At 48.2% G+C, this 23,220-nt stretch overlaps 1 long non-coding RNA gene across 1 annotated transcript; it reads right to left on the bottom strand.

The window, feature by feature from the left end:
- Nucleotides 1-708: 708 nt before the first annotated feature.
- On the bottom strand, nt 709-21,261 carry LOC141928515 (uncharacterized). The gene is made up of 3 exons (XR_012624789.1): nt 21,137-21,261; nt 20,635-20,793; nt 709-733 (listed from the first exon to the last, which is right to left on the bottom strand). It is a non-coding gene; the product is annotated as an uncharacterized LOC141928515 (long non-coding RNA).
- Between the last annotated feature and the right edge of the window lie 1,959 nt (nt 21,262-23,220).

Genomic DNA, 23,220 nt, shown 5'->3' with positions numbered 1-23,220 from the left:
ACCATCCCAGCTCACTCTCAGGAGCAGGTTAGCACACCTGAGCAGAACTGCACCCAAGCCAGTCACTCTGCTCTCTCAGAAAGGCTAATTAAGTGGGGTGAACCTAGACAGTCCTCAACTTGAGCCAGTTTTCTACCAGCCAACTCAGTGTCTCAGCCCTGCAGTTCTTGGCACTTCCACTCCAGCCACAGCAATGGCAGAGCCAGCTCAGTCTGCCTGTCCTCCCTGCCCAGACATGCCCTTCATTTCCCACAGAGCCCCACAGCTACATTCGCTTGGATTGAAAAACTTAAACCAGCTAATGGCTGGTAGCCATGTGGGCTAGTGAGCACATGTCATTTGTGAAGGACAGAAGCAAGAAACATCCCTCTGAATTTATGGCATCGTAGCCCAATCCTGCAGCTTCCTCTGAAGCATGGAGTGGACTCTGCTGGGGAGAAGAGGACAGGACACTGGTGTAGAAGGACCACAGGAACTTTTTCACAAGGACATTGGCCCAGAGGCTCTGCTCCATTGTCATTAGCTGGTCTGGGGAGGTCACACTGAGAGCTACACTGCCAAAGGCTGCCAAGATCAGGTGTAAATGAACAAATGAGACAATGAGAGAAATAAGCAGGAGTGAACAAACAATTGGTGTAACAGCAGCTTCCACTCACCTGGCACTGGATCTTGTCAAAACATCTTTATCTCATCACCGGCACTGCTCAGCAGCAGCGTCGTGCCATCCATGGGCCTGTAGGGCAAATAAACATTTTTGCAAGATGTGAAGAAAAAGTGAAGAGTGAAAACAGCTTTGCTGTCTTTCTAGTGACAGAATGGCCAGTAGAGAAAATTGATATTCCCTGTACAGAACCCAGTGTTAAAGACTGGATAGGAAATGAGTCCTGAAATGACCATCAAACATTTTCCTGTCTAACACACGCTTGCTCTTGAGGTCTTCAGTCATTATTATTTCTACAGAGTTGTGCCCAGAAGCACCTCTTTCTGACACATACACTCAAGAACAAAAGAGACACGTATCCAAAACTGCTCCTAAGAAGCTCCAACACTGGAGGCTCTCCCCTCCAGCCCAGGATATCTGCTCACACCATTACTATTGTTACCACTTTCCCAGCGTCTAAGTTGAACATCCCTTGTTGTACGTTAAGTCCATTCTCGCCCTCCCACTACCTTGCAGATGTGAATAACAGATCTGTCCCTCCCTCTTTGCCAGAGCATCACCAGGTGTCCTCTAAGTTGTCTCCTGCCCAAACACTGCCAGTTCCTTCAGTCTGCTCCCCGGGCAAGCTTCCTCTAGATTTATGATCGCTCTGGTCTGCTGCTCATCGCTCTTCGGTATGTGCACCTCCCGTCTTCCCACTGAGGCTCTGCCCACCCTGAACAAGCAGGGACTGTTATACATATCTCGCAGGTGCAATTTCTATTTCATAGAAGGGGTAAGACATGAAAAGATCTGGTCAATCAGAGATGTGGGAAAAAGACACAAGAGCCCTGCCTCTCCTCTAACCACAAGCCTATGCCTGCTCGAAGACTGACAGTCTATAATACACTTTGGATGAGAAGATAAAATCAGGAGCATCACAACGAAATTGGGGTGTCTGGTCACTTTAGCCATATCACAACTGTGCTCTGCTGGTGCTATTGAACTCTCTTAAGCTGCCTTTTAGCAGCATGTCCCTTTCTAAAGCTGCTAGTGCCTTTGTTCTTCTCGAGAATAGCTGCCCGCTCGTGCACACAGAGGCAGGGGAAGGTTGGACACTGCGTGTTGTATTGTACTGTCAGGCTAAATAGAAGCTGATGGGATAATAATTAATTGCAGTCTCCCTGTAATAAAAGACAAGACAAAGCAAGAGATATAAATAAAATCATCAAAGGAACTCACAGAATAGGAGCTGTGTCTGCATTTTGTGGGCAATTTACAAGCCAAAGGAAGGTTGGGAACCCAAGGACTGAAAAGCTATAAAAATCTATGGAGCCCTCACAAAACTGTGACAGCGTTTCACTGATCTGTCTTGTTACCAGGCAGAGGTATAAATTCCCTCAACACCTTTGTTGTTTAAGGAGCTGGAAAGGGAAAGGAAAAAAAAAGGCTTGAAGTGGGAGTGACCCCCGGCTCACTCAGACCCGAACAGCAGGGAGGTGCCCTTGGAGAGAATAAAGGAGACAGAAGGCACCCAGCTCTGCTCTGAGGGCAACAGGCTGCCAGCAAGTGCCGCCAGCCTGAAAATACGCTCTGGAGAGCTCTGGGCAGCCGGGAGTGCTTTGATGGAGACATTTTTAACTCTCTTTGTACCAGGAGGGCTCCTTTCCTTATGGCCTACACAAAAGCAAACCCTTCCCTGACCTATAACTTGCCAGACCCCAGCTGCCTGTCCCTGCTCTCTGGCTGTTGTCATGACTGTCACCTTCCAGCTCAGGGGGGAAGAAGTGGTGATGAGGCAGAGCCAGAGTTGAAAGGGCCCCCAACGCTGCCCCAACCTTGTGGGCAGCTGCAACCTGGAGACACAGGCGGGAGAACAGAGAGGGGAATTCTCCTCCTGCTCCCTCCCCATGAGGCTGCGAGAGAGGAAAATGGATATAAAAGAGGATGGATATGAAGGGAGGGCAGGGAAAAATCCTATGTCTTGGACTCAACTCCTCTTTAATTCCTAATTCTCACTAAAGTCAGATAAATAGGTGCCTAAATACCCTCACAGCAACAGTCAATTACATGACACATCCCTCTGCTCAGCAGCCTGCCTTTCTCCGCAGCTTGGGGAGCATCTGATGCAACCCAACCTCAAGGGCAGAAGAACTGAAAGAAGAAAATTACCAGGTGCTCTCATAAAAGAGAAAAAGATACAGCCCTCACAGACATCTGGGCCAAACTGCTGCTGGTACAGGCCTCTTCTCCTGGGAAATGGGCCATTATACATTCAGCTCATCTCCATACTGCCATTAATCCCACCACAGAGATACAGAGACTTCCCTCATTCATTCCCTAAAGTGAATGGAGAGGCTAGAAAGAGAGGGAAAGCAATGAGGCACATCCTCTGCCTCTATGGTAAAAGCTTTTCTTGTTAAGTGGGTACATATCAGGGACAAACTGGAAGAACAGATCCCAGATCCTAGCCCAAATTTGGGCTTTGTTTTGGGGGTTTTTTTCTTCCTCTCTTTTTAAAATTCTTTCAGAAATTTCTTCTCTGGTTAAATGAAGCCAAGGTAAAGAAACAGCAACTAATTAAAATGAACTGCTGTTGCACAATATCCCCCCTAAAGGCAAACACAGTCTTCTTCCCCAAAAGACAAATAAGCCCTCAACTAAACAATAACTTCCTAACTTAGTCGGCAGTCTTTCTTCCACCCATTACTTAAACAATGAACAAAGTAACCAAGAGACAAAAGTCACTTCCCTTTCCCTGCGTCTGCCTTGCCAGAGCTTTACATCTGTGCAGCAGTGATGCCCGTTGGCAAGGGGTTGTCTCTTCCCCACCTGGAGCTTGCAGAGCTCTGCCATGCTCAGGGCGATGTCTTCCAGCAGGAGCTGGTGGATGGTCACCAAAGAGAAGGGATTATTACAGATCACTCCCTGCCCTGTGTCTCCTTGCACACCAGACTTGTCAGGAAGAAGAGGTGGGATGGTCCTAGCTAGCCCTGGAGGCAGCAGAGCTCTTGCTAGCCCAAGAGCTTTGGTCTGTCAGGAGGGCTACAACTTTTGCCTTTGCTTCTGTGCAACCACTGCTGGGTTGGTTGGTTTTAGGGACTGAGTCTTGAAACTAAAAGCAGGACCCTGGGCTGTCTGAGCTAAGGGTCAGCTACAGCTTACCAGGCTTCAGCTGATCTGTGGTCTAGCCTGCAAGAGAGGGAGGTGAGCACATGCAGAGCGAGAGCAGCTCTCCCTTCCCAGCAGTGGGGATGATCCAAGGATCTGGAGGCAGGATGCTCAGATCAAGCTCAGCAGTGCAGCATCCCCCACTTGACTCAAGAGAACTGAAAATGGATAAATATTTCTATCACCTAAAAGGCCAGAGAAGGCTCCCGTCACCCTGCAGGTAACCTGCACTTCCTGCCTAAGCAGAGCACATCTCTGTCAGACCGAAGAGCCAGAGCATAGCTAATGCGCTGTGTGGGGGAGAGAAAGACAGACAGCAAGTTAATGTGTGTCCTTGACTTCAAGCAAGTTGAGAGCTGCTACAGAGAGTAGGAGAGATCTGGAAAACACCCAAATGTTTGTGGGGGCTGCCACCAGATTCTCCCTCTAGCTTGCAAGCGAACCTGTGGGTAGGCTCCCAGCCGCTGCCAAGGGAAGAGCGCACTGCGGGGCAAACAAGCAGAAAAATCACAGCTCGGCTGCAGCTGTGCCAGCTTTAGCTGAGACTGCTTCTCACGCCTTGTCACCGTCCCGCTCCATGAGACCACCCCTGCGCAGATCTGCCAGCTGGGGTACGCTTGTGAACACTCCCTAACCCAGTTCAGTCAAGATGAGCTCTTTTTCCATACCCGAAGTGTCTATAAACGCTTTGCTTCTGCCTCCTCGTCCCTCTGTGGGAGGGATGGATGTATTGGGGGTGAATGAGTAATTAGTGGGTGTACCACCGGTGTTTCCCATTTCACATCCACGGTCCCCACAGGTTTTAGAAGACAGCCACAGCGCAGCTTGCTCCTCATGAGCATTCCCAATGCAGACCTATGTCAAACGTACCTTAGCCAAGGCCAGTTTTAGAGGGAGTCACTTTGTGCTCTTTAGGGCAGTCTTGTACTGCTGGGTGATACAACGGAGCCACAGGGCAAAGACATCCTGGAGCTATAAAGTCACTGGAGGCTGCAGCTTGATGAGGAAGGCTGTGACAATCCTTATTCCCTCACCACAGGAACCCTCAAGGCTGAATTCACTCTCTGATGAAACTCATCATGAACCTCGGAAGCGGGAAGGGAAGAGCATTTGGCCCAGGTCTTTGGTGCCCGACAGCCACCAAAATGATGTGTGCAGCCTGCTCTCTACCCAGGTGCAGGCCTGGCCAGATCAGCCCCACAGCTCTGACACCAGCCGTTTGTTACAGCGCTCAGCTAGGATGACAGCCTCTTTGCCCCACTGGTACAACGTCCAGAAGCCTCTTCTGTCCAGTGCAGAGTCCTGGTTGTGATCTCTGACCTGAAAATCAACACTGTTCCTGAGGTTTACACACAAACTCAGGGGGCTCACCCCCCAAAAACCCCACCAACTCCATCCTTTCATGCCAGCTACAGCCGACTGGATGGACAGAAGTGCCCGCTGAGGCTGGGAGGGTCATGGGGAAGACTGTTGTGACCACAGGACATGCACAGTGAAGCCGGATCCTGTCAGATCCCCGACATCATCATATTCAGAACAAGAAGAATGTGTCAGCAGGGATTTCACACAAACCTGTTTTACTTTTTGTACAGAACAGAAGCATGAACAGAGTTACTTACCTGAGCTGCAGGAAGAGACCTGACAGCAGAGGGGCAGTAACCTTTAGCTGAAATATCGTAACTTTAAAAAAAAAAAAAAAAGGATTCTAAAGATGGAACAGACGCTCATCTATCACATCTTCAGCTGTAAGATATCCCCTTCCTACCATCAGCCTTTTTTTTTTTTACCTGCATCCAGGCAACGGGGACTATGTTCACTGATACAGTCATTATTACACACACTGCTATGACCTGCTCAAGATAATTCCTACTCACAGACAGGGGAGAGGGAAAACGATGGCGTTTGGAACAGCTCCTGTTCAATTGTCCGGAAGGTGATTGAACGCTGTAGTGCTTACATCCATACCAGCCACCAGGCAGGAACAGGTCACAGGTGACACAGACGATCTTGCCATGTGAATAGAGAGTTTAAAGAGGAATATTTCACTTTGATCCCATTTAAAGCCCCTTGTGCAGTATGAACAGTAGGAATATGACCAAAGAGAAGCTGTCTGTGCTGTGCTGCCACCCACAGCAGCATCCAGAAAGGAGGTGATTTGGTCCCAAGCTGAGAAACTACTCCAACCTTTGCATGGGAGGAGGAGAAGGGTGCAGGCATCTCCTCTGCCCACCCTGAACATGGATCCCAGACTATTGCTCCTTTGATCTCGGCTGCTGGCTCGCAGCCTCAAGTGGCTGATCAGCCAGATGCAAGATACGGCCAGGACCTTGAACCTCCTGCATTTATTGTATCTGAACCATCTTGCCTGTCATGCAGTTTAAGAAATATGACAGACATTCTGCATGGGTGTGAGCACGCTCACACACACCACCAAAAGCAGTTCAAGCTTTTTTATCACTAAGTGGTAACACCTGAACTTTGAGTCTATATTCAGATTAGTTTAGTAATTAGTAGTTAATACTCTCAGCGATAGGACATGTGAAATGCAAGCGAGAGGCTCTTTTGATCTTCTATCCTCGTGCTCTTGGATCCTTGACTATATGGCACGAGGAAATCAAATGACTACAGCCATAGTACGTGGCTGCCCGTGTCCCATGAAGAATGCTGCAGTCCCGTCCTCGTGCTTTGCACTCCAAGACCTGCTGTTTTGTTACAGGCTTGCTAGGTTATTTGGGAGGAGGCAGTCAGGTGAGAACTCATGGATTTTAAATAAAAGACGAAGGTCACATCAGGGATCCTGTTGGATATGACATACACCTACTCTCCCTCTAAATGAGTTTTTACAGCACCTGAGGGGCTCCAGGCCTTATATTAATGCTCTACTTGACTTTCCAAGCTCTCTCCTTCACTCACAGCCTCATGTGATGCAGAGTTGAATGCCCCGTTCCTATAGGAGCATGCAGAGGGCACAAAGACATTTCCTTGAACTCCCCTTTTCAGGCGTATCAGATTTACCTGCTGCAGCCATGAAGCAACTCAGAGATAGCAACAGCATCCTAAGAGGCTGTTCAAGGGCAGGACAGCAGAGAGCTGCTATGTCCCGAGGGCACTTGTCAGCTTAAACTTTATCTGCTCGAGACCTGCAAGCCCGGAACTAGTACCTGCAGATTGTTATATTGCAGAACAGCTCCCACACTTCTACAGTAGTTTCTGTTCTTTACAAGAGTTTTCTTCCTTCGCAAAGGTTTTGTTTTACAAGCATCTTCTGTCTCATGAAGTCTCTGCTGCAGCATGTCTGTGGTGCTACAGAGTTACTGTATCAACATGACATTAATTCCTGGCCATAGTCCTGTGAACTGGTTAAGGAGAACAGCCACGTGCTCTAAACCCAAGGGAGCTCCCATCCTCACAACCCTCTGGGGTGGCAGGGATGGACAAACCTTATTATACCAAGGCTTGGGTGCTCCATAAACCTGGTGCATCATGGTGCGACCATGTAGCCACGTGGATCAGAGCAGTGTGGAAGGCACTGGACTGCCATCAAGGACTGTGGGAGCAGGGGTACTCGGTTTGCTCAGTAAATGATTAAAGTTGCACTGACTCAAAGGACACTACTCCAGGGTCTAGGACAAACCTCTTCTCAGGACTGAACACGGGGTTGACAGCCAGGGGTTGGCTTGAAGGCTGCTTGCACACCGGGGGTCATGGTTCCGGCTCAGCAGGGCTGTTTGTTCTCTGACTTGATCTTCATCCCTCGGCTGTACTGAAAGGAAGTTTGTCCGAGACGAACGCGTACGGCACACAATGTCAGCTTCAGAGCAAGCTGCGAGGAAACAGATTGAGTTCTCTGTACAAACCAGCAGCGAAACCATTCCTTGGTGGCTTCTCTTGTGGGACACTTCAAAGGCACCACGCATCCACAACGCAGCTGCTGCCCTGGGGAAGGAGTCGCTGAATACCCTCCATGAATGAGAAGTAAAAATTAAGCAGTTAGATTTGGCACGTGCATCACAATAAATATCCCTGAATGCTCAGCTTCTTATTGAACCTAAGGCGGGCTGTTAATTTGTTATTCACTTCCCAGCCTGGAAGGAAAAGCATGTTATACCCGAGGGCCAGTACTGATGAACAGAGCCATAAATCAAGCAGTTTACAAGACCAGCAATTAGGAAACAAGCCGACAGAAGGGAGAACTCTGTCAGTAATAAAGCAGGCACACCACAGGATCTGCTGAGTGCTCAAAGCAACTGGGGACACGCAGTCCTTTCCACACTCCATCTCTAATTTTTCCAGTCATTTGCTGACTTTTCTCTCTCTCTTCTACTTCGCTTTATTCCTTCCTGCCCCCCTCTCCAGTTTTTCCTCTGTTCTCTTTCCCCTCTCTTCCAAAAAGCCTATTCTTCCAGAGAATGCAAGAACGCACCTGCTGAGCAAATGGATTTACCAGCTGCTGCCCAGGAGCAGAGGCACGTGCCGAGTACCAACAGACCGACAGATACACACAGCCCTACGAGTGCAGGCTGTGATGGAGGGAGCCGTGTGCTGCTCTCCAGCCAAAGGACTGCAACAGTACAGAAGACTCTTGGCAGGAGAACAGCCCTGTAGGTCCTGGGATGGTGTTGCTGGGGGAGAAAGAGGCAGTGGGCAGAGATGCTCAAGTAAGGAAGAGCTGGCATGACTCTAACCACCTAACCTGTCTTCTGCCCTAGTCATCTCTGATCTCTTTCCCAGCACCAGTCAGATCCAGCTACCCTGACTTTGACAGCAACTTCCAACACCCTTCCAACATCTCCTGCTCGATTTCTAGTTCCCCCTCCTTAGTCATCATTGCAAATCCTGCCCTTGCTTTCCTTACTCAAAAATGATCTCCTGGAGCGGAGTCACTGGGTGGCCAAGGGGGTTTAGACCCACTGTTGGTCCTGGTCCCATACACAGCTCTGCACCATGTTGCCCTCATACAAGGCCTCCAGAGAAGGGTGGCTGTGCCTGGGGCCGGTCTGACACTCATTCCTAGATGCTGGATTCCTGTTGCTGCAGGGCTCCGTACAGCTCGGGACGCCGGCAAAGTCAGGCCTGAGCAGCTGTTGTCCGCACGCAGCGCAGGCACACGCACGTGAAATCTGAGTGCAGGACACGGGTATTTACCCAGGCTCTCCTGCTCTCTCACATATCGCTCCTGCTCAGCACACTATCACATCTCTAGGACATCACATATTTGGGAAATCACAGCCAGTGGTGATATATTTTGCCTACATTAGCCTGTGGCACCTGATATGTGCATCAGTCTCCCTGCCACAAGAGGAATATGTCTATTTATGAGCCTTATTTCATCAAGGTAGGAGGGAGACCGGACACTCCTCCAATCACCCCAAGATGGAACAGATCCAGTTATGCCAAGAATTAAGTATGTGACATTCCAGTGCAACCTGAAGGAATCTTTTGTAAAGTCCACTCTGTGGAAACACTCACCCATCAGACACCTTCATAGCAGCAGAAGCTGAGGGTAAAAGCAAAAGAAACAAGATCAGTAGAGTAATCGAGCCCCACAGGACATGTTCATCCTCTGGCATTCCCGCACGTCCCAGGTCACTACGCCAACGCTTTCCATGAGGTTGGGTCACAGCCTGGGGAGCTTCCAAAGGAACAAACCAACCTCAGCTGCCAAAGCCTTTTCCTTTCGACATTTATCCTCCCTAAAGCCGAGGCTGACACTTGCATGACACCAGGCACAGGAAGAACTGCGAGCTGCCCCTTGTCCAGGCAGGCACGGACAGAGATGACCCAGCAAAGGTCCCACCAGCCTCCTGCTGGGTAGGGCAGGAGGAACATGGGTGCCCAGGGTTCCCAGGACAAGGCCACATGTCACTAGTGAGCACAGCCACTTCCCAGACAGGCTGCTCTCCTCCTCTCAGGCCCAAGGTGTGAAGCAGCGGGGTGAAGTCAGTTTGTTTTCAGCACATCAGAGGCAGGGCTGACAGTCACTTAAAGGAAACAAAGCACTGCCTTTGAATGAGCATTACTCTAATGTCCTCCCAGCTGCCCGCAGTTTTGATCTTGAATGGAGAGGCTAAAGATTTGTCTGGAAGAGTTGCCAGTTCACAAGAGAAGGAAACATCTCCTCTAACCTTGAACACAGAGAGACTAATAATCTGCCTCCCCCAGCGTCAGGGCAAGGAGGCTTTGATGAGCTCTTTGGCAAGTGCTGTAGGAAGAGGCTGCAATAGAAAGTTAACTAATTAGGTTGCTGCAGAGCAAAAGGCAATAAAGTAGAAACCTTTTCTGTGCAGAGCAAATTCCAGAGAAGGAACGAACAGCTGCATTACTGGAGACAGGCCGCAGCAAACTCCGCAAGGAGTTGGGGAAGGGAATGGGTTTCAAGGTCTTGAGAAAAGCAAATCCCAGACACGAGGCCACGGCAACAAAGATCAGCAGCTGGGGACTCCTTGGGAGAAGACGGGAAATCCTCTTCAAAGGAAGGTTTTTCCCACCCAGATCTTGGCAAGCCCCTGTGAACAGTTGGATTTTGCTTATCCAAGGTCTCTCTCAGGCCAGCCAGCCACAGATTTCATGACCAGAATGACTGGACAGTTTCTGAACTACTGTGCTTCACCCCAAGCATGCTTTTTTGTTTGATGACAGGTAAGATCCCAACAGACTGCGTGTGTGGCTTGTAGAAGTGTGTCCTCAGGTATCGGTTATCTTGCAGTCCCCCAGATTCACAGAGCCATGGAAGGGGCACCCATGGCCAGCAGGCCCCCACCACAGAGCATCCACGGAGCTATGCTGCTGTTTACCACCTTTGAGCATTGAGCCCTGCAAAGAAGACTTCATAGGTGGTCTTCTCCTACTGCCCCATCAAAAGTTGCTCAGCTGTCCATGCTGTATAGTAAGGAAGAACATGAGAGCACAGCAACTACTGGTACTTTGCCTGTGGGTTTATTTTCCCAGAAATGACACGGAGGCTTTCCATGGCATCAGGTAGGCTTTTGAGTGGCACTTGAAGGAAATTCCAGCCCACTCTGGGAAGGTCAGAGCTCCACAATAAGCCATATGTTCAATCTTGGCTTCCCCTCACAATGCCAAGAAGTGTCTGCAAGGAATAAAGCCAGAGGGAACGTTAACTGATCACCACTGAAACAGAGCCTCTCCTTGGCTTTCACCCTAATTAACTATCAAGAGGCGGTGCCGGAAGGCCCCTGCATTGCCAATAAAGAATGTGGGGTTGGTAATTAATTAGTGGCCTATTGGGATCCCGGCACCTAATGCCCACAGCCGAGCTCTACAGATTGATACAAAGGGGATTTAATGGAAACACAGCAGTTTCCCCATTATGGCCTTAGGCAAAATAGAACAAGTTTTTTAAGGAACCTCATTTACAGTCCTCTCACATGACTGATGCTTGGAACCTAACCCTGCAGGTACAGGATTATATTGGAAAGGAACCTGCCTGCAGAATACAGGAATAAGAGAGAGAGCCCCTTAAGTAATTTGGTGAGCTATTTATGCTCACCATCCTCCATGCATAAGAAAACAGCAAGAGTAGAAGGATGACAGAGAAAGGCCTTGCACATCAGTGTACAGTTGACAGCACTCCTGGAGACTCAGACCTGGCAACTCATATCTCTGCCTAGAAAACAAGACAGCCCAACTAAACCAGAACATGCTGCCAGCTGAGCACCAAGACATTCTGTTTGGAGGGGTCAGAAGGGGGTTGGGATTGAGCAGGGCACAGGCATCTAGCCAGGGGGTCAGCTACAGCACCGAATATGGAGGAGGATCTAGTCTGAAACCCCTCCAAGAAGCCAGGGTTCCCAAATCATCTCTGATGTCTTAGCTTGAGTAACTAACCAATGCAGTTATATCAGTTAATCAGTTATATCAGTTAATCTTCCTGGTAATCCTAGATTTACCATGGACCCCATGTGATCTCAGCTAGGTAACACTGCTTCTGTACATCATTTTATTCTTCCATCCCAGAAGCTGCTCTCCCTTTCAGACAGGACTAGCAGAGGGCAACGGAAATTTTCTCCTGTCAATGGGAATTAGATTTGGTTATTTCAGTTAGGTGTGATTCCTGCTTTCTGGCTAATAGACAGTTTTGCTGGGCTGATAACCATGAGGCCAAATACCACAATTCTTTCCCGCAGTAGGAAGCTGGAGATGAAAGGTGCATGAGAGCTGGAACAGAGACAGCAAAGCGAAAAAATCAGGTGGTTCTTTTCACTGCTCGTGTAGGGAGCAGTGATGATGGGTGACATCTAAGCACCAAGTTGTCAGGCCCAGGGGAGAGAGGAAGGTCAAAAAGGGTGTTAGGAAATCATATCAAGGCAGTCCAAGATATCTTTAAAAGACGCTCAGAAGACTAGACAAGGAGCAGCTGCCAGAGGTCAAGGGATAATCTCCATGGCCTGGGATGGAATAAGACTTTTCTAAGGGTACTGAGGGTGTGGCACCATATATGAATACCCATTCTGCCCACATCCTACCACACACAAAGCCAAATCAAAGCCACAACTGCAGTGTGGAGGAGGTGCAGAGAACATGCACAGCAGTGACACAAAGCCAGCGCTGGGCTGAAGGCATGCTGTTGGATTTTGGGGCTGGATTCATAGGCTAAATCAATAACAGAGCTCTGGATGGCAAAGAGTGCAGACAAAGAGGTTACTTTGCTGAGAACAAGGTATTCCTGGGTGAGCCTGAGATAGCACAGTATCTCACTGGCAGCAGTGGGACAGGCCAGAACACCCCTGCACACCAGGAGAAAGGAGCCAGAGCAAGGGCTGGCATGATAAAAAGGAAGCCACATGGACTTAGGTTCTCCCTGTGAAGGGAAAAGGTGCCCCATACACAGCCAAAAGGTGCCAGAACCACATGAACAGTTGTCCCAGCCCATAATTTTATTTCCTTATCCTAAAAAGTAGAACAGACCACTTGCAGGTTATCACCTCCTGGTCTTCCTCCAGCTCTAGCCACTGTTCCTGCAGACTTCAGCCCTCTGTTCCAGCTACGCTTATCCTACGCACCAAATATGTGGACATGAAGCCTGTTCCTTTCATCCACCAAATGCTGTGTTTTTCTCCACAGCTCTCACCCTCCAAGAACCTCTAGGGGCCACATCTTCCCTCTCGGACTCCCAGGCCTGGGCAAGCAGGACCATCTGATTCACAAGCCTAACTCGGCACCCAGGGATGCTGCTGCTGCTTCTGTGCAGTCCATTTTATTGCAACCCCTGAATGTAACCCCCTCACAGATGTTGCTGTGCATTCCCTGCCCAAACTTGCAGTTGCTCTGTCTTCCTAAAAACCTCTCTCACTCATTAACCTTTCATTTTGCTTCTCTTCATCTCCTCTATTCCAGCTGGAGCCTATCCAGCTCCCTCTCCTGGCTTGATTTTCCTCTCTCCTGCAGTCTTGCTCAAAGAGGAGGTCTGCCATGCTTGGTCTTTTATGTCTATCAGCAAGTTACAGCATCTTCCTGACACCATCAACTTCATGCTGGCCTCTCTCCCAGGTGGCCTCCATGCTGGGAGCTGCTGTAACCTCTCCCTTCAGACTCCTGTGATATTCCCTGTCCAAACAATCTTGTCTTGAAAAGATCAGGATTCTCCTCTCCAACAGACATAATTTTCACTCCTCTTGGTAGGCCCTCATTTTTCCACATAAAGCTGTCAGTTCCATGAAAATGTCAGTTTAATGCTCAGTAACCATCAAGAAACAGATCAAGTTGTATGAATCATTTGGAAAGAAAAAAAAAGAACAGAACAGAAAAATCTATGACTCATCCACACCTTGGATACCGTGTGCACTTGTGGTCCCTTCATCTCAAAGGGGATATCAGAACTGAAACAGATTCTGAAAAGAGCACAACAGATGGTCAAAGACACAGAGCATAATTAAAAGCACAATTACTGAAGCACAATGAAGTAGGCTCAGACTCATTAGTGTCCAAGAGAAAAGGCTTGCAGGGAAAAAGTAGGGGTGTGAAGTCATTATTGGGCTGAAGGGGGATTGGCTCTTCACCTCCCTTCCAAAACAAGAGCTCGGGGCCACTGATGACGCTAGAAGGAGGTAGACCATTCCCAGGCAGCCCACCCTCTCTAAGACCATCCCTCTAAAAGGGAGGCCATCCTCTGTCTCTGCTCTTGAAGCTGGTACAGGGTCTGTGCTTCAGGTGTCTCAGGAACAGAGGACCAACCAAATTCACCTCCACAGTTCCCATTATCCCATTACTCTCAGACAAATATCCTCTCTTTTCTCTTTCACATTAGGAAAAAAGCCCACCCCAATGTTCTCAGAAGTAAGTAAGTTAATTATACTAGTGCTGAAGGCCTTTCCTTGCCTTTCCCCATCTGTCATCTTTCATTCATCATGAAGGAATCAGCCCCCATCTTCTATCAGTTCGTAGCACCAGTCCACCCACCAGATTTTCAAGGAAGCACTGTCATGCTTTTCTTTATTCATGCTTCTAGAAGGGAAAAACACCCACAAAGCCCCTTACTTGTCTTCAAAATCTTCTTTCGCTCTGATTCCTACAGCAAGTTTGAGAGTGCAGCACCAAGATCACAGTCAGTATCGCTTCACTGCTCCTCTGTTCACCTCCACCAGTCTCAGACTTTGGTGTGAGGGAGCTCTTTGGGACAAGTCTCATTTTACCTCGCATAGTTCCAGACTGCTCTCATGCCAAGGGTCTACAACAGGAGCTCCCCAAGCTGCATCCCTGGTTCAGCGTCTTCGTCTTCTGTTTCATTTCCCCCTCCCAAGGACCATGGGAGGGATATACAAGCCCCTTGATATACAGATCCCATTCGTTTCCTAGGCTGGCTGAGCTGAAGCAATAAAGGTCCAGAGGTTTTGCCCCACCAGCAAGCAGCAGCCTTCAGCCCTGGGGGGTGACCCACAGGAGCCAGCCTCCATCCTCAGCCAAGGAGATCCCACACCAAAATCTGTTTCAGAAGATGATTCTACTTCTACTCATCAATGCAAAACATAGGCAAACATACCATCAAAGCAACTCTGCTACCCACCCAGGGTCATGACTTTCTAAATCTCCTTCCCTTCACTATCCTCCTCCAGGCTCTACAGCTACAACAGAAGTTCCTGGCTGACTCCCACAGTCTTGTCTTCCTTTCACCCGCTGGACCAGGGGATCCAATGGTCAAGGCTGTCCCCAGGCCCTCTGTGTCAGTAACAGAACAGCCACCCTGGGTACACACACACACACTGGGATGGGAGTGAGCATTGTCCTTTCTGCACTTGGAAAAGTCCAAGGAAGAGGTTGAAGGAGCTTTAAAGAGCAAAGGGGAAGTTTGGCAGGTGTTAAGTTAGTGATAAACCTGCTTTGCAAGCAGAACCTATCCTAGCACAGAAAAGGGCAAATATTTTGGACAAGATTTCACACTTAGTTACTGAGCACTCAGCGCCAGGAAAACCCCAATTATCCTGGACAGGGGCCCAGAGAGGAGGAGGAATCCCTGTCCCTGAAGATATACAAAAGCTGACTGGATGAGGTCCAGACCAACTGGGCCTCACTTTGAAGCTGGCTGTGCTTTGAGCAGGGACCTGGACTGAAGACTCCCTGGGTCTCCTTTCACCCACCATTATCCTCTGATTGTAGGATTACACATCCCTGAAACAGCGGGCAGAATCTCACTTGCATAGTTAACAGCAGGGCTCTTCTGACCAGGCATGGAGCACACCACAGAGTTCAGCTCTCCTCCTCGGCTCACTGGCAAGAGATACCCACACAACAGAAGTATCTGGCTCAGTCCCTAAGCTGGTTGCCCTTTAGATACAGAATGGCTCCTGTCTTGACGGCATTCCCACAGTTGCAGATAAGCCAGAATGAGAGGGTGCCCCTGGAAAGACAAGCTGCAGGAAAATTGAAGTGCTGAGGTAAAATACTGATTGGTTTGCATTTGGATTTTAGTAAAAATGCACTTATATCAATGTTTGGCTCTAAAAAAAACCCCTTCCAGGTTTGAAAGTAGTTCGTAAGAGCCTTGCTAAAGCAGAGATCTTGGCAGTGGGATGGTGTCTGCAGGAGAAACACCAGTTCCCATTGACAGATACTGAGAGGATGAGAAATATCCCCCCTTTACACAGAGACACCTCAGGACTGCCGTCCTGTCAGGAGGGATTTTACATCCTCATCTGGAGACCATCATGGAAAACAAGGGGTTTAGAAAGCCACTTTATAACCCAGAACATCAGAGTAAGTAAATGTGCAGCAACTCAGATGTTTTGTTGAAGAGATGAAGTGTCACAGGCTTTTGATGGGATTCCAACTAATTCCACTACACATACATATCTGGGTTTAATTCCTCCTGTGCTCTCAGTTTTAAGACCTTTACTTCCAAGCAGATTGCTACTAGACCTTCCACCAAATGGCTAAATGCAGCAACTGACTGTACTCGTTTTGGCCAAGACTTTCTCTGGTCCCTTCTCCCTTGCTCCAAAGCTTGGCTCTCCCTAACAGTACAGCACTAGGAGAAAAAGGACTAAGCTGCAAGGATATGGGTTGAAGAATGTTGGTTTTTGTTGATTGCAAATATTTTCAGGGGCCTTTTCTGAACGGAGATCAGTTGAATTTGCTTGGACATGTCTGCTCAGCACCCTCAGACTGTGCAGCAGTGTGGCGGAGGATAGTTCTGCCAGTGGGGAACTCAGTCCTAGTCTTTGTTCAGAGTTATGTATTTCAGGACTGGCATGAAACCAGGGAGGAGCAGACAGAGCCACAAGGGGAAACATCAGAGAGTTCCCTTGGAATAATCCCTTCCATGGAGAGGGGTTCGAGCAGCTGTAGGCTCTTCCAGATTATACCTTCCAAACCCCAGGGAGCAGTCAGAAGGGGGCTGAGTTGTTATTTCCGCAGCCTGACTCTGGAAACTACACCCATTAACGCACACACAGAGGTGGGTTCAGCACTAGATATGCCCTTGTTTTCCACATATGTAATAAATAGATGTGCTTGCAGTGCAGAGAATCCCCTGCTGCACTGTTCAGTGGCTAGCTAGTATCCTTTCAAATAATCAGTGAATCCTCTAACCATACTGCCTGCATTCTGTGTTCCTGAAAGCAGCCCGCTAGAGGTGCTTATGTGCAGTTAGACCTTGTGTGATGATTATAGATGATAAACATAATTATTTTGGGTCCTGATTGCCTCTGCTTTCTTCATTCTGCTGCTGCTGTGCAAAACAATCTCAGTGTTAGCAGTTCTATGGTCAGAAACACTGTGAAGATACAGACTTCCTCCTGAGGGAAGGGCCAAACCTTCAGGGAAAGGAACCATCCAAGGTACAGAGCTGCAGGTGTGACAGACTCCTGCCTCTTGAAACATGCAGTCTTTAAGATGCACCTGAACACTCCACAAAACCAAGGTCAGAGAGTGATGGGAAGTGGGTTTCGTTATCCAGCTGTAAAACCGACAGACAGGAAAGCATTAGTGACGAACCAGTTCGACTGACTCAAAGCAGTGCTGTCATGCAGAGAACGCAGAACTCAAGATTTTAGGAAGCTGAATAAAATCAAGTCTCCTGAAGCAGCAAAATGGCTCATTAGACCTGTCATTACCATGTGTGAAGTCGGGGGTGGGGAACCCTTTCCCACACCAGACAGGAGCTGATTGCCTTCAGATTAGGAGCAGCAGATGTCTCAGGTTGGGATCCAGAGCACAGACCTCCGACTTTTGTTTTAAAACACTTACTAATCCATCATCCAAAAGAGTGCAGTTGCTTCCCAGTCATGCGAATAAACAGACAACACTGCTAACCCCTATGGGTAGGATGCCACTGTCCCTCATAGAAGATGGAACTTTAGGCCACTGAAGCTCTTCAGCCTCACCCAGTCTTTCCCTTTACTTTGGTCAGAGTAAGGTCTTTTCCTCCTTCTTATCTTCCTGATATCTCCAATCAAGAGTTCACTTCCATAACCATCCCCACTTCCCTCTGCTGCCTGCTTGCTGCCTGCTCACTGCCAGTCTCTCCTCTCCATGATGCTCAGTTCTCTCCCATTTTGGTTCTCCTTGCACAATCTCAGTATTATCATGTGCTACACTGGCTTGGAGAACAGGACAAGCAATCCAGTCTCACTAATATGTCATGAGACTCACAAATATGACATGCTGGACTCCCACTGGGACCGAACGCACCAGCAGCGCCATGCAGGGAGGCTCTGTTCTGCCCCACAAGCCCAGATGTGCACAGCCAAACCCAGGTTCTGGGAGATCCTCTGTGTGCTGAGCTGCCACCCTCAGATGTGGGCCCAGGGAGCGGGTGAGAGACAGCAAGCACATGCTGTGACACCTAGCAGGGACCTGCACAGGAGAAATAACTGACGGAAGGCCCACTCTTTGTCTTCTGTCATTTTCTCTCTACTGTCATATTGTCCTGTTTGTAGACTTGGGCTTTGAACTCCCTTTTACGTGATCCCTGCCACATGCTGAGAGAGATGGGATTGGGAAGGTCTGGACAGCCTGCACAGCATCATAAACTTTCCTGCCAGTTCAGGAGGATGGGGGTCACTGGGAGAAGGCTGAGAGGCAGAAGGAACAGTGGGGTTGGCAGAGCTGAGGCTCACCAAGCAGCCGTGCTTCCCTCCACACTAACCTCATCATGACCTGGCTCCTCAGAGACAGCCACTGCCTTGGACAGAGCAATCTGGAAAACAACCAGTTCTTTAAGTTTTATTATTAAATAAATAAAGCAATCCAGCTATGACGAGGCCCTGAAGCCAAAGTGGCCAAGTAAAGGATTGGAGAAGCCAGAAAAGCTTCAGTGAGAACAGGTAACAAGAGACGTGTTTACCACAGAAGAGAGACAAGGCTTCTAATACAAGCAGGCTGCTGCACCACAAACATTCCCTATGGCCTGGTATGGCTGTACAGAGATATTTACACGTACAGGCAGGGAGACGCCGATCCCTGGCTGGTGAACAATCAACTTTTATTCTCTCCAGACCAGCAAAGCCAAGATTTTAGTAAACACGTAACCCCAAAAATGCGCCTGCGGATTGGGTAGAGCAGAGCCTGTGCTCTCCCTGCCAAACAACAAAGCCGTTCTCCTGTGGGTGGTTTCATGCTGAGGTTTCTGTGGGGAGGAAGTGTTTCTAGTGGTCAAGGAGGAGAACAGGGGTTCAGGAGACCTGGCTCCCATCCCTGGCTCTAGGAATCAGGAAAGCTCTGATTGCAGCAAATGCACGCGCTTGCAGGAGTCACTAGCCCTCTGTTCACCCCTCCTTGTTCAGGTGCAAATTGTTCCTCTGAGGAACAGCGCAGAGACACAGACTTCTCCCCCATCTGATAACACTTCCTGACCTTGCAGGGTTATTGCGGCGTTTGTGTGATTGATGCCTGAAAGGCTGTCAGAGCTCTTCGGATGAAAATCTCTCTGGAAGGTATTGGAAGATGTGCACATACGAGTGCAGACACGTGAGAAAGAGACAAGCAACTCACACACACTCTGCTTCTCTCCCATGCTTGCAAATCTCCACCCAGACTTGCTGGTCCCGCTACTCGTGCATTTAAATATTTACAAGCTGTGTCTGCAGAAAACCTGTGTTTTAAAGCAGAGTAGCCAATTCTATAGCGTAAAAATGCCCTTACAAACACTCCAAGCCACTGCTCTGGTTGCCCAGACTCAGCCCCACGTCTCTGCGTTTTCCTTACAAAATCAGGGCAAGGTGAAGGCAGACTGAAAGCCCATGGCAGATACCACCCAGCCCCACTCACCTCTGGGGGGTTGGCACCGGTGCCCTCCCCTGGCCCTTTGCATTGTTCTCTCTTTGTTTCATCCTAGATGTCATTAACATGCTGTTTACCCCCTCTTTCAGCTCATTAATGAAGACACTACAGAAGACTGGCCCTAATCCTGATCCCTGTGGCACACAGTTAGATAAACACCTCCTTGAAAAGTTCCCATCAACCTCTTACTTATGAAGGACTGTTGTCTTGAGGTGTGCATAGCTATTAGAGCTAATGACTTCACCCGTCACAGTTCATTTGCAGTGAACCCCATGGGGAGAACCCACCAACTGCACCAACAGTTTTTAAAGCAAAAAAAAAAATGAACCAAGAAGGTATGTCACACCGTCACAGGATGGCTCTGTGTTTAGCGGGCATGCTGGGTTTGTCTGTTTATGCTGTTTTATCCAACTTTTGGTTTTACTTCCTGTCCCAAATTGATCTGGATGCTGTTAACTTTTCTAAACCTTCTCTTGCCTTGTTGGCTGCATTTCAGAAATAGGTGGCATGAGTCAATCACAGTGGACCAGTTTAAATTGTTGTAAGATACTTCCCTCAAGTGGAGGGAATAAAAATCACTCAACTGTGTGCCACAGGCTCTGTAGTGTACCTCAGGTAGCAGGAAGACAGTGAGAGATGGACACCTACATGAGGTAGAATCTACCAACCTGCTTGAAAGGTGTTAGGAGCACAGAAAAATTACCAGTGATACTGCAGAATAAACCTGCCCACTCTACAAATGTCAGGGCTTACAAGCCACCCTTTGTATCAGATACCAAAGGGGCATATGCTCCGACAACCTGTCAAGTTACTACACGGACAGCTAATGTATATCCATGACCAGGTTTTGAAAATGGCTTGAACACAAGCTGAGATGAGTGACAAGTGCTCCCACATGGTATTTCAGCAGAAGTGGAGGAGGCTGCTTAGAAGCAGCTTGAGGGGTGAAATACCTGAGTCCTGTAGAACAAGGCTTTTACGCCTACCGGAGCCTGCAGCGGGGCTGCAAGGGACAGACAAGAATGGAGAGAACCAGATACAGATTGCTGTCTGTTGGAAGAGCTGGTGTGGGTGGTATCTATACTCACCCTGAGGCTGATGTCTGATCTCATGATCACTGTTTTCCTCAAAGCAGGCAATGAAACATGAACAAAGAATTCAGATTTCACTGTAGTTTTACTGCTATGGAGATAGCAGTTCAGCTCCAGTCTCTTCCATATACGCTGAACAGGAGAACATTTCATCTTCTGCAAATGGAAAGAGATAAGAGGGGCTTAGCACAAGGCAGGATTTGTCTCTGTAACTGATCAGTCCAACAAAGGGACACACAAACCATTTATTACTGAAAATGAATTGTGCCATCAAGGCAGATGCCTGCAATTACTTCTGTTAAATATTATCTTTCATTAACTGTAAAATATATAATTAATAAACTTGCCCCCTCATTTTTGTTAAGTTTCACTGCAAAGACCTTATTACTGAAATAAATCTTTCTAGCAGTGCATGTCGACACAACAGACGAAGGTGCACGCCTCTCCGTGTGTGATAATTTCCTTATGGGAAACTGAATTATCAGGGAGGAATAATCACCTCTCTTCATGGCTAAGACTGTAGAGACACCCCACTCTGAGACCAGTTGTTTAAGCTCATGCCTCTTGGAAGCAGGCGGGAAGAATCTGCTTTGGCTGGCAAAGATGACTTGATCTGAAAGCAGTCGGGCAGATGCAAGCTCTTCTTTCACTAGAAAGTCTGGAGAAACAAAAAAATAAATTTCATTTTTTGATTCACAGTCCATTAAAGAAGTCTTCTGACTATACGGCTGCTCAGAAAGACGTCGGTGGTTAAGCTGGTTCTTTTATAAGCCCCGTGTTCATCCATCTCACAATACTGTGCTAGAGCTGCACGACTGTGATTTGCTTTCCATGTACATCAGAAGTGTTTTGATTTGGGGATGTTTGCTGATGGCTGTTAAACCATTCCAATTAGAAATGCTTCAAAAATGTTGCTGAAATTTGACTCCAAGCATAAAATTCCCCTTAGACTTTGTCTCCACTTGTGATCTTTACCTCAAGTTAGTTGATTGCCAGTTCAACCAGGGGTAATTAAAATATTTCCAAAGGCTGTTCTGGGCAACAGTTTTTGCCTTGCTGCAGGCTACAAATGTTCGTGGTTTGCCCTAGGCTGGTGTTCACTCCTGCCTGAGCTGGCACAGGCAGTGGTGCATGCCAAACGAGGAGGAACGCCTGCTCCATCATGATTCTCCCCGCCTGGGGAAGGTGGCAGAGGGACCGAGAGACCAGTGGCAGAAGGAGGGAGGGTACAAGCACACACTGGATAGACAGTGATATAACTTCTGGGTATAGGGAAGACATAAAGCAGCACAGAGGAGGAGAAAAGGACAGTGTGTATTTTAATGAAACCCTACAATTTCACTGTTTTTCAAGACGTCTGGATGGCCCCCAGCAGAGCCAACAGGTTGCAGAGACATTCGCCCGCAGACAGCCAGTTTCAATACAGATGAGCTTAGCAGAGAAGGGGGGTTCTCATCTTAACTGGTGTACGGAGCTTTTTGCGATGAGATGAGCTTGGGGAGGGAGAGGGTGTCATTTCCTGGCCATCCGCTACCAATTTGTCACCCCATTTTGTCGTTGTCACCAGACTGGAAAGGGAGGGCAAGAACCCTGGGTCGTGTGTGCTGGAAATGCACAACCCCTGACTCGGAGCAGGTCCTGTCTCAAAAAACCATGTTAGAGAACCTTACCCTTCTACTGCCCTCAATCTAAAGAAACGGGTCCATTCTCCACATCATTTTAACTACCACTTAAGAATGTTAAAACAGCCAACCAATTTGATTACACAAAAATTTTAGAGTCAGCAAATTATCTAGTTAAATGATGCATACAGAAATGTTAATTCAACAGCAACTGAAACCTTCTTCTATTTCTTAACATTTAAAGGCAATAATCCTATACAAAGAAGAAAAGAGAGGGGCTGAGCATACTGTCCTTGAAGAAGAAATCTTAAGAATATTTTAGCTATCACCTACAATGCACCCTATATGCAGTTACACAAATAGCATAGGCTGAGAGTGAGTTTAGAAGTGGGTTTGGAATGGAAGCTCTGAAATCATATTATACAACTATTTGCCCTGGTTTTACTCTAGGGCAGAGGCTCATCTATCAGCCCATTTCCACCACTGTGCCTCTCTACATAAACTATACAAAAGTATAATTTTACTTTTCTGTACAAAAGCATAGTGATACTTTGTGTGACACGCACACTCCTGGCCCTCAAAAGCGAGGAACCCCTTTGTGCACACGCGCTGACTCTGCCGACTACCAGGCATTATCTCATTCCTGAGGATCCCCGCTGGGTCAGACCAGGAACACTGGAGAGCAACGATGGAAAAGTTAAGCAACTTAACTCTCTGGCTCTCGGGCCGCAGAAGGGGGAGGGAGCAGGGAGGCAAAGCATCTGGCTTCCCTGCTTCTCTAACAGCCTGGCGAGAAGGCTGCTGTCAATTCCGCCTTCTGCCTTGTTGGAAGAAAGTAGAAGTGACAAGAGGCCCTCCAGGCAGGCAGCCAGGAACCAGAAATTCAATTGAGCTACCTCCTGAAACTGGACTTTTTTTGGAGACCCTTTCCCTGAAATCGTTTTGCCTTTTAAAAAAAATT

The sequence above is a fragment of the Strix aluco genome, chromosome 12, assembly GCF_031877795.1.
Source record: "Strix aluco isolate bStrAlu1 chromosome 12, bStrAlu1.hap1, whole genome shotgun sequence".
NCBI lineage: Eukaryota > Metazoa > Chordata > Aves > Strigiformes > Strigidae > Strix > Strix aluco.
This window is presented reverse-complemented; position numbering and strand designations above follow the sequence as displayed.